This window comes from Peromyscus maniculatus, chromosome 10, assembly GCF_049852395.1.
Source record: "Peromyscus maniculatus bairdii isolate BWxNUB_F1_BW_parent chromosome 10, HU_Pman_BW_mat_3.1, whole genome shotgun sequence".
Taxonomy (NCBI): domain Eukaryota; kingdom Metazoa; phylum Chordata; class Mammalia; order Rodentia; family Cricetidae; genus Peromyscus; species Peromyscus maniculatus.
The window spans coordinates 46650040-46662854 of record NC_134861.1 but is presented as its reverse complement, the minus strand read 5'-3'; the positions used below and the strand labels follow the sequence as shown (position 1 = coordinate 46662854).

Genomic DNA, 12815 nt, shown 5'->3' with positions numbered 1-12815 from the left:
TCCCCAGCTTACAAATGTCTTTGAGTTGCAAACTTTGCTGCTTTGAGAACATTACTCCTGGTGGTGACTGACAATCTTGTCCTTGCTTATGAGAGTCTGAAGACCTTATCTCTGCTGCCTACACTTGAACCCATTTTCCTTTATTTCTGACAGAGAAGTCTTTAATGGTCCAGCCTGTTATTTGTGGAAAGACACAAGGAGCTTCCACTGTTGATACTAGGATTTAAAATATGTTTGTTCGTACTTCTATTAATTCAACAGATGTTTTGGATCAAGCACTATGCCTAATGAAGGAGATTCTCAGGGGGACTATGCTGTGCACATTGTTGAGGAACTTACCCAATTCCAACTATCAGCTGTAAAAATGCTAATGTAAAAAGCCCTGGCCTTCACAGAAATTCAGGAAAGACAAATGAAAATGTATTTTCCAATTGTGAGGTAAAGTCAGAGGAGATTTCTTTCTGCTTGGTAATTTTATAAACTTAAAATTGATCTAAAGTATGAAATATATTGAATATGTGTGTGTGTGTGTGTGTGTGTGTGTGTGTGTGTATAAAACACAGAGTTGTTATGTTTTGTATAATTAAGAGTATGTAAAACAAACTATGAAGCCTGAGTCTAGACTGTATCTGAAAATGATGGATTTAGGCTAGCTTAGATGTGGAGAGAAAGGGGAAGTACAATTAGAGAGAAATACAAGGATCTTCAAGGGTATTTCCTATGTGTTTCTTCTTAAACATGACAGAAGGTATATGGATAGATGTCTATTATATAATCTATAATCCCTCTTACAAACCTAAAATATTTCATTATAATGTCTCTGTAAGAAAGAGTATAATCAAAAAGCAGTGACAAGGACCTGTAGTTGGAAGTTTTTCTGTGTTCCCCTTGGTCCTGCAGCCTCTCAGACCCAAGTAAACACACAGAGGCCTATATAAATTACAAATTGCATGGCCATGGCTTATGGCTCAATTTTCTTGCTAGCTAGCTCTTTTAACTAAACTCAGCCCATTTCTATTAACCTATATGTCACCACATGTTCCATGGCTTTACCTGTATGCTATTACATGTTGCTCCCTGGATGGTGGGATGGTGTCTCTATATCGCAACCCACACGAGACATGAAGTAGAAAACTGTTTTTGGCTCCATTATTGTGTGTTTAGAAGTCCCTTTAAACTCTTTTAGTCCTATGGAAATTTGAGAGCCCTACATTGGTATGCCAAATGTAGCCAGAAAGTATCTCTGGTCCCGCCAAGCCCCCACAGACCTGTGGCCAACTTATAAAAATATCACTCAGAAGCTTATATTAATTATAACTGCTCAGCCATTAGCTTAAGCTTATTACTGACTAGCTCTTACATTTAAATTAACCCATAATTCTTATCTATGTTCAGCCACGAGGCTTGGCAACTTTTCTCAGTTCTGCCTTGTCATCTTGCTTCTTCTGTGTCTGGCTGGTGACTCTGACTCAGCCTTCCTCTTCCCAGAATTCTCTTTGTCTGCCTGTCCTGCCTATAATTTCTGCCTGGCTACTGGCCAATCAGTGTTTTATTTAGCAACCAATCAGAGCAACACATATTCACAGAATACAGAATGACATCCCACAGCAAGCACCCTCTGGTCCTTACTGGGAGTCTATGGACTCACATGTGACTAACTGTAACAGAATCAACTGTAGTCTCCAGCTTGTTAAAAGGAGGGCATTGGTAATAAAAGAAATGATGGGAGGTAACTAAGAGGAGATGGAAGAATCACTAAAGGGTGGAGTTTGACAAAAGCAAAAGTGACTGTACATATCAAGGTTTTTTCTAATGAGAGACAGAAAGAGAGTTGATCCAGACGGCATGGGGGCAACAACTACACAAAGATGCCATTGCCACCCCTGTCATGTCCGTCTGTGGGATTAGAGAGAATGATAAAAGGCTGCTGGTGGAATAGTTGCAAAAATGAAAACATAAATTTCCAGTATCATTCTTATGGATTGACCACTTGGATTAATAAATGAAGAGTCTTAATCTGAGAGAATTTTAGCAGTGTGTGAGCTTCCTAGTATTTGTTGTTGGCTGTGTTTATAAATATGTGGAAGTATATCATCAATAGATATATGAATACACTTCACAAATAATAATACACAATGCCCCTTAGAGTAAGTTGCCTGTCACCAATTGATTTTGATAGAACATTTTCATTTTGTCAAATTCTTATATCTATAGCCATCCTATGGTTGCAACCTGACAAAGTTGTGAGTTCTCTCATGACTGTTGATTGATATTTTAAGTTAAAGAAACAGACAAAATGAAAAGAAAAAAGTTTCAGAACTTGACTCGTTTGCTCATGACACCAGTATTTCTTTACTGAGTTAGATAAGCATTTTATACAGCAGACTATTTCCTCAGTGTTCTGTGCTACTCACAATGTACCAGCCACAGATAGGAAAGGCTTGACTTCTAGCTGCATTGCTAACATTTTCTCTATCACTTACTTAGCCTGGACCACAAACAAAAAGACAAACCAGACACTGAGTTTTGCCAGATGCCTATACCTCTGGTATAAATACCTGCACTATGGCCAGTTTCAAGCAACCTATGGGGTATTATGCAATGTAGAGTTGGGAAAAAAATGAGCAGTAGCATACACCTTAAACTTCTCCATGCATAGGAAGCCACAAAATATTCACAGCATATGTAATAGTAAAATATGTTATGATTTTGTGTTTGCTGGCTTAGCTTTACTATGAATCACATACATATGAGTTTATGTAATTTTATTTTTAGTATTAACCAACAGCTCATGAATCATAACAGTAGGATTTGTTATGGACCAATAAAGGTTGGGCTCCCATCACTGATATTTTTCTTAAGCTCACCGTCACTAGCAGTAAGAGTGCCATTTGTATCTGGATCTTTGAAGTATTTCACTAGATCATACTGATCTTAGTCATAATGTTTCAGAATCATGAAGATAGAATACACCATGCCCCAATGCTCCATGTATAAAGGCTAAAAGGTACATTTTTGATACATGATCCATCTAACTTGATAATCACATAGACAGATGAAAAGATCCTGAAGAGGACCAGCTCATTCTGTATACATTACCCAGATGAGACATGTCAAAACATATGGTACATCTATGAGAAACAAAGCTTTGAATTGAGAATTAACAATTACAGTGGAAGCTTTGTCAGGAAGAGAGAGCAGGCAGCACTTACTAGGGCTCCAATACAAATGCTGCTGATTGGGTGATTTTAATAATTCAGTTTCTCCTAATTGCAGTATGTCTGGTCTGAAACTGTGCCTGTCCTTTAGTGAAGAGGACTAACATTACCATGTGGAACATATATTCTGAACCATATTCTAAATACCTATAACTCTTGGATTAAATTAGGAAATATATCTTAAATGCATTATGAATCTCACAGGAAGTGAGAACACAAAGTGAGATGGGTGAGTTATAGGCTGAGTGAATAATGACTTAGGCTTTTGTGAGGGTTTTAACATATATAAGTGTGAATGGTATTTCAACATTAGCATGAAAAGGAGAAATAAGAACTGACTGTAGTTAAGAAGTCTGGATTATATATGAAGTGGTATAATATCATTTAATGGTGACAGGCCAAAAGATATGTACTGTAAAAATCCCTAAAGGAAACACTAAAGTAACAAAATAAGAAATTATAGCTAATATACCTGCACAGAATATGAAATGAAATCATAAAACGTAACCTAAAAATACTCAAAAACTAGGAGGGAAATAAAAGACAGATGGGAGAAGTAGAAATCAAATAGTAAGATGGACCACAGACTTCATTCAGGCAGCAGCACAGACCATGGACGTAAACATGGCCTCCAGTGGCAGTATGACCCTAGGACACCAACATGGTTTCAGGGGGCAGCACAGACCACAGACATCTGCTTGGCTTTTGGTGGTAACACAGGCCTCAGACATCAACACAGCCTCTGGCTGCAGTAGGACCACAGACCAAAACATGGCCCTTGGTGGCAGTGTGGACCATGAACATCTTCATGGCTTCAGATGGCCACACAGGCCTCTTGCATCAACATGGTCCCTGGCCGCCTATTTTTTTTTTTCTAATGAGAGACAGAAAGAGAGTTGATCCAGACGGCATGGGGGCAAGGAGGAAGTGGGAGGAGGAGAGGGAGGGAAAACCATAACCAGGATATATTACTTGACAAAACAAAAAATTCTATTTTCAATAACAAAAGTAAATTTTAAAAATTTACAAAAAAATAATCAAATGTTAAATATGCAAACCTAAGGAAATCTGTGGCTCACATACTGGTATTCTGTAATTCAGATCATTAAGTTTCAACTTTTAAATAAATATAGCTAGGAGACCCTTTGGTTTGGGACATCTTAAAAAGCAGATGTTCAGTCAGTCTCTACTCATGTCAATAATATTATTAAATACAAATGAATCTAAACAACCTATTTGAAAGACAGAAATTATCATGTTGAATTAAACTGTAAAACACAACTTTAGATTAGCTATGGGAAATTAATTCACTTTAAAGAGAAATGTGAAAGAATAACTAAAGTGGTGTGATAGAAATACCATTACCCTGAAAACAAGAATCACTATATTAATATCAATGTAGATTTCCAGGTAAAAATCACCAGGTATAACGTCAGTTCTTTATATTATAGAGCTTAGTTTTTCCAGAGAATATAACAATGATAAACATAAATGCACCTAATCAGAATTTCAAAATACTGCCAGGTGGTGATGGTGCACACCTTTAATCCCAGCACCTGGGAAGCAGAGGCAGGTAGATCTCTGAGTTTGAGGCCAGCCTGTTCTATAAAGTGAGTTCCAAGAGAGCCAGGACTACACAGTGAAACCCTGTCTCTAAAAAATAAAATAAAATAAAATAAAATAAAATAAAATAAAATAAAATAAAATAAAATAAAAATAAGTTTCAAAAATACCTAAGTTAAAAATAGCAGTGCCCTCAATGTCAAGTCCACAATTATACTTTAATATTTAAAAAAAAAAAAAAACTGAGGCAAACTAGAAAAGTAGGCAAAATATGCTAATAATTTCTTCCTAAAAGAGAAAACACCTATTTAGAAAGGTTTGTTGTTATTGTTGTTGTTTGTTTGTTTCCTATGTAAGAGATCACCTGCCAGCTAAGCCTGTCAGAGAAGCAAATAGGCAGAAAGCTGGTAGGCAAGCTTTAGATCTTCATGCTACCCACTGTCCTTCAAATCCAACCCCCCAGTTCCATCCCCAGTCAGTAACAGACTACCTGTTATGTCCTCTTCTTACTCTCTGCCCCATTCCCAGGGCACTAAGCACATCCTGACAGAAAACCCTTCTTTCCTCCCTCCTGTGGACTTCCTTATCCCATGCCACCCTACTCCCAGTCCAGCCTCATTTCTAAGTATCAGTTCCCAATACCTAGAAACCCATTTTACTCAAACAACTAGTAGCCACACCTAGCAGAATCCCAGGACAACTCCCTACCAGGAAACACATAGCCACCACACTCTACTCAGAACCAGAAGAGGCAACAGAAACCAAGGAACAAAACACCCAAATAACAAATACAAGACCTGAGATGAGCACCTAAAATTACTATCATTCCAAGCCCAGATGCCTGGATGCCAGCATAAAAACACAATGACAGCCAGGACAATGTACCTCCACTAGGGCTCAGCAACCCTACCACAGTACACCCTGAATGTTGCAACATGGCTGAAGCATAAGATGAAGAGCCTAAAATTGACTTTATGAATATGACAGGGATCATTAAAGAATAAATTAATAAATTCCTAAAAGAAATCTATGAAAACACAAACAGTAGAAGGAAATGAATGAAATAGCTAAAGACCTGAAAGTGGAATGGAATCAATAAAAGATAAATCAATTAAAAAAACCTGAGGGAAATCTGGAAAAGAAAAATTGGCAACTTCAGAGGCAATTCTCAACAAGAGAATACAAGGGATGGAAGAAAGAATCTCAGGCATTGAAGACACAATAGAAGAAATGGATAAAGAAAAAACACAGTGACAGCCAGGAAAGAAAGTGTAAACTCTACAAAAAAAAAAAAAATCCTGGTACAAAACATCCAGGAAATTTGGGATACTATGACAAGGCCAAATTGAAAATTAATGGGACTAGAGGAAGGAGAAGAAACTTAGGTCAAAGGCACTGAAAATATTTTCAACAAAATCATTGAAGAAAATTTTCCTAACCTGAAGGAGACTCCTGTCAAGATACCACGTAGACTAGACCAGAAAAGAAATTAACCTCAGCACATAATAATCCAAACACTGAATGTACTGAACAAAAGGAATCTTAAAGGCTGTAAGAAAAAAGAGCAACTAACATATAAAGTCAAGCCTATTAGATTAACACTTGACTTCTCAATAGATACTTGAAAAGCCAGAGGGTCCTGGACAGACATTCTACAGACTCTAAAAGACCACAGATACCAGCCTAGAATAGTATATGCAGCAAAATTTTCAGTTACCATAGATGGAGAGAATAAAACATTCCATGATGAAAACCAAATACAAATCCAGCCATATAGAAGGCACTAAGAGGAAAACTACAACCTAAGGAGGTTGCCCACACCTGAGAAAACACAAGAATAATGGCAGACCAGTAAATTAAAAGAAGGGAAGGACACATACACCACCACAACAAAATACAAGAATAAACAAACACTACTCACAACATCATTGTTTTCAATTCCTCAATAAAGAGACACAAACTAAAAGAATGCATGTGAAAACAGGATCCATCCTTCTGCTGCATGCCAGAAACACACGTTAACATCAAGTATTCACATCACCTCTGGGTAAAAGGATGGAAAAAGATATTCTAAGAAAATGGACCCAAGAAGCAAGGTGATATATCTATTTTAATATCTGATAAAATGGACTTCACATCAAAACTCATCAGAAGAGATAAGGAGCACTATTTTATCTCCAAAGAAAAATCCACCAAGAAGACACTGCAATTCTTAACACCTATGCACCAAACCCAAAAGCACCTAAGTTTATAAAATAAACACCACTATAACTTAAATCACGCACTGACCCTCAAATACTGATAGTAAGAGATGTCAATACCACACTCTCACCAAAACAAGTCATCTAGACAAAAACTAAACAGAAATGCTGGAGATAATATAAAAAGCAAATGGACCTAACAGATTTTTACAGAACATTTCACCTCAAAACAAAAGAATATACCTTCTTATGAGCACCTCATTAAACATTCTCCAAAAATGACCACTTACTCAGACATAAAACAAGTCTCAACAGATACAAGAAAACCGGAAATAACACCCTACATCCTATCAGACCACCATGTATTGAAGCAGGATACCAACAACAACAGAAACAATAACTCAATGGAAGCTGAACAACTCTATACTGAATAAAAAAAAAATGGGTCAAGATTGAAATTAAGAAAAAAAAATTAAAGAGTTTCTAGAATTGAATGAAAAATGTATAGCCAAACTTATGCAACATGATGAAAGTGGTTCTAAGAGACATGGTCAAATCACTAAGTGCCTTCATTAAAAAAAAAAAAAAAAAAAAAAAAAAAAAAAAAAAAAAAAAAAAAAAAAAAAAAAGACTAGATATCTTGTACTAGTTACTTATCACTCACCAGAAAGCACTAGAACAAAAGGAAATCACATTCAAAAAGCGTAGATCAAAAGAAATAATAAAATTCAGGGATGAAATAAAATAGAAACAAAAAAAAAAAGAAAAAATATCAATGAAACAAAAAGTTAGTTCTTCGAGAAAATCATTAAGGTTGACAAACCCTTATCCAAATTAACTAAAGGGCAAAGAGAAAATATATAAATTAACAAAATTAGAAATGAAAGAGGGCACATAACAGACACTGAGAAGTTCCAGGAAATCATAAGGATTTACTTTAAAATTCTGTACTGAAACTAATTGTAAATCGAAATGAAATGGATAATATTCTCAATATACACCACTTACCAAAGTTTATCAAGATCAGGTAAGCAATTTCAACCAACCTCTAGTGAAATAAAAGCAATAATTAAAAGTCTATAGCCAAAAAAAAGCCTAAGGCTAGATAATTTTAGTACAGAATTCTACCAGGTTTTTAAAGAAGAGTTGATGCCAATATTCTTCAAATTATTCCACAAAATACAAACAGAAGGAACATTGCCCAATTCATTTTACAAAACCACAATTACACTGATACCCAAACCCCATAATGATACCACAAAGAAAGAAAATTACAGGCCAGTTTCCCTTATGTACAAAGGCATGAAAATACTCAATAAAATACTTGCCAATTGAATCTAAGAACACATCAAAAAGGTCATCAGTCATGCATGACCAAGTAGGCTTCATCCCAGATGCAAGGATGGTTCAACATACCTAAATCAATATATGTATTTCACCATATAAACAAACAGAAAGACAAAGACCATATAATAATCTTATTAGATGCAAAAAAAGGCCTTTGACAAAATCTGACACTCTTTCATGATAAAAATTCTGGAGACATTAAGAATACAAAGAACATAATTCAACATAAAAAAGGCAATGAACAGCAAACTCATAGCCAAAATCCCCCTAAATTTAGAGAAATTCAAAATAATTCCTCTGAAATCAGGAACAAAACAAGGTTTTCCACTCTTTCTATGACTATTCAATAGAGTTCTTGAAGTCTTAGTGAGAACATTAAGAAAACTGATGGATATCAAGGGGATACAAATTAGATAAGAATAACTCAAAAGTATCTTTATTTGCAGATAATATGATAATATATGTAAGTGACCCAAAAAGTTCACCAGGGAAACTCCTATAGCTGATAAACACTTTCATCAAAGTAGATGGATACAAACTTAACTCACAAAAATGGTAGCCTTCCTATATATATATGACAAACGGACTGAGAAAGAAACCAGAGAAACAGCACCTTCCACAATAGCCTTAAACAATATAAAATATCTTGGGGTAACTCTAACCAAGAAAGTTAAATATTTGTATGATAAAAACATTGGGACATTAAAGAAAGAAAATAAAGAAGATATCAGGAGATGGAAGGAGTTCTCATGCTCATGGATTAGTAGGATTAATATTATAAAAATGGCCATCCAACCAAAAGCAAACCACAGATTCAATGTAATACCCATCAAAATTCCAACACAATTTTTTACAGATCTTCAAAGGCAATTTTCAGCTTCATATGGAAACACACACACACACACACACACACACACACACACACACACACACACACACACACACAAAGTCCGGAATGGTAAGAGACCTGCTGATATCACCATCCCCAACTTCAAATATTGCTATAGAGATATGGTAATAAAAACGGCATGGTATTGGCATAACAACAGACACACTGGTTAATGGAATCAAACTGAAGATCCAGACATAAATCCACATACTTATGGACACTTATATTTTGATAAGGATGCCATAAATACACACTAGAGAAAAGACAGCATCTTCAACAAATGGTGCTGGTCAAACTGGATGGTTGCATGAAGAATCTATATAAATCCATGTTCATCACCCAGCACAAAACTCAACTCAAAAATGGATCAAAGTCATGAACATAAAGCTATATATGCTGAACCTGACAAAAGAGGAAGTGAGGAATATCCCTGAACTCATTGGCACTGGAAAAGACTTTCTGAACACAATACCATTAGCACAGGCACTAAAATCAACAATTAATAACAGGGACCTCATGAAACTGAAAAGCTTCTGTATAGCAAAGGATATCATCATTAGGACAAAGCAGCAGGCTACAGAATGGGAAAAGATTTTTACCAGCTGCACATTCAATAGAGGGATAATATCCATAATATGTAAAAAGAACTATAAAAAATTAGAATATCAAGAAAACAAATAATCCAGTTTAAAAATGGAGTAAAGATGTAAACAGAATTCGCAAAAGAGGAAGTTCAAATGGCTGCAAAACACCAAAAGAAATGTTCAACATCTTTAGGCACCAGAGAAATGCAAATCAAAAATAATTTGAGTTTTCATCTTTTAACCATCAGAATAGGTAAGGTCAATAAAACAAATGACTACTCATGCTGGTAAAGGTGTAGATAGAGTAAGAGGAAAGTATGCCCATTGCTTGAACAAGGCCTGCACGGCTATGCACCAGATGGGATTCTAGAACTGAAAGAGAAGTGACCTCATAATCCCATTCCTAATCCAGAAGCTATCTCCAATTGATAACCACTTGCAAATGAAAATTTAGTTTTCTACAAAGGAATCTTGTTGGGGAAACAAACTACGCTTTAGTGTAGGCTTCATGCCCAGCAGTAGATGGTCAACACAAAATGAACTCAATACTATCTTTGGAGGTTCCTTGTCTTACACTGTCATGTCATGGCTTTTTAAAGTATTATTTTGCACACACACACACACACACACACACACACACACACACACACATACACACACAAACACACAAACACACACACATTCTCTCTCTCTCTCTCTCTCTCTCTCTCTCTCTCTCTCTCTCTCTCTCTCTCTCTCTCTCTCTCTCTCCTATTACTCTACAAGTCCTATGAGCATATATTATGGCTTCCAGTTTAGTGTATTTATGGGATACCTAATGGTGTAAAAGAGGGGTCTCTGCATCTCTGTCTGTTTCTTGTACCCTTTCTTAAGCTCTTTTCCTTGTTTTGTTGGTATTGTTTGTTTGTTTCCTCCTGTTACAATGTTTTGGGTTTTGTTCTATCTTATTAGATTTTATTTTATGTTATTGTATTATTATCACTTAGAAGCCTATTTGTTTTCTAATAAGAGGTAAAAAGGGAGTGGATCCAGATGTGAGGGGAGGTAGGTAAGGACTGGGAGGAGTAGGAGGAGGGGAAATTGCAATCATGATATACTATCTGAAAAAAAAAAAAAAGAGGGGAGGAAAAGAAATAAGAAAACCAGCCAATACACCACCCTGTCTGTCCTCTTCACCCCAGCCAGTATTCCATGCCTCAGAAAAGCAGATCCCAAGCTTTCTCACTCTGGCTACGAGATGGAGTTTGGGGCATCTCAACTTAGAGTAGAAATGTCTTCACCCATAACCACTTCCTCTGGGTTACAGAATCTAAAGGCACCTGAAGGGCCAGGCCTTTGGTGATGTCAGTCTGACCCTCATTTTAGAGAAAGAAAACAGTACACAGTGAAGTAGAGGGAGGGAACTGTGAACATAGAACAGCAATATGGGGTCTTGAAACTCCTGACACAGGACAGCAGTATGGGGTCTTGAACCTCCTGAGACATGGGGAGTTTACTAAAGGCAGAAGTCTGATCCTTGGTTTTTCTCCTCCTCTCTATGTAAAACTCTGCTCAGCATGGGCTTTGTGTAGCTCTGTCTGTTAAGTGGAAGTTCTAGAAAGTTTCTAACAAGCTCTCGGGGCCAACCTAGCTGGGAAATACAGCCTAGGCAGAGAGTCAAAGATGACCTCTTCTTGGAGCATGATTCCAGTGACCAGCCCTGGGTCCATTGGCTTGAAAGAGCACATGCCTTCCAGAATGGCCAGAGTGTGGGGGACAGGAAACTGAGATTGTTTGCATTCCAATGAGCTTTTCCAGGTCAAAACCAGCACCAGGCACCTGTAAGTCCTAAAGTATAAACCAGCCCTGACAGCCAAGGCCTTTTCTCATCTAACCCTGCCTATGACTATCACCTAGGCCAACTTCTCCCTCTTCCACAGTCACCCTGCTAGATGCTCAGTTAGATTATCAAAAACTCATGTATTGTAGCCCCTACTCCTTGAGCATGGGACTGGATTTGGAGATGTGTTAAAACCATAACTCTATGAGGCTGTCAAGAGCGGGCCCTCCTTCAGTCTAATAAAATGTTTTATTAAATATACATACATTATAAATTTCATTTCAACTATTGTGAATCTAACAAAACCAACTGTATAACACATTTCATTGTTCATAGCAGGTCTTTTGTTAGTTATACCAATATCTTATTTTTTATTCCATTATTTTATTCCTCGTAATAATCCTTAAAGTATGAATATTCTTCAAAATGAGTATTATTGTTCCAATAATAATAGAAAACTAGGACAAATAGACTGAGTGACTTTCCCAAAATTGTACAGCAGATACCAATGAATATCACAATGTGATGTGCCAATCTGCCTATAGCAATATCAGCAGAGCAAATGCATGCCTTTGTTACTTATTACTTGGATAAGTATGGAAAAATATAAAATCTTCCTTTGTGAATTAGTTTTATTCAGTATTTATACTTTAAACAAGTATTACATATACATTCCATTCTAAGAAACTCACAATTTTATCACTGTCATACAAACAAATATTGGCTGCATGAAGACAGAGTTGTTAAAAACTGTGTGAAAACATGAAGCAAAAATCAAAAGTGCATACTCAAGAGTTGATACTGTCATTGGGAGTCAGGTGACTTACACAAAAAGCATATTGATGTAGATGTTTGCAGAAAGGTGAGTATTAGTCCTCACAGTAGCTAATAAGGAAAAAAGTTGATTCATGATTCCCATATAGTGCTTACAGTGCCTAGAGAAAGGAGCTGCTATGAGCTTAAGCATCAGATAGCAATACTGTAATATTCTCAACCAGAAATATTATTTATTCTTTAATAATATTTGGAAGAAAATAAAATTGTCTTTTGAATTTCCATCCTATTAAAAATTACAAGGAATTTCAACAAAAATGGGAAATATTGAGTCTCTGAGGTAGTAAATGCACTCACTGCTAAGCCTGAAGTCACAAGTTCAATCTTTAAGACCCAAATGATAGAAGAGAATGAACTCCT

General features: G+C 36.3%; 1 protein-coding gene across 3 annotated transcripts in view; it reads right to left on the bottom strand.

Moving 5' to 3' along the window:
- Positions 1-12815, bottom strand: part of LOC102928098 (cytosolic beta-glucosidase) — a 142617-nt gene that overhangs the window by 84700 nt on the left and 45102 nt on the right. The window lies entirely within an intron of this gene.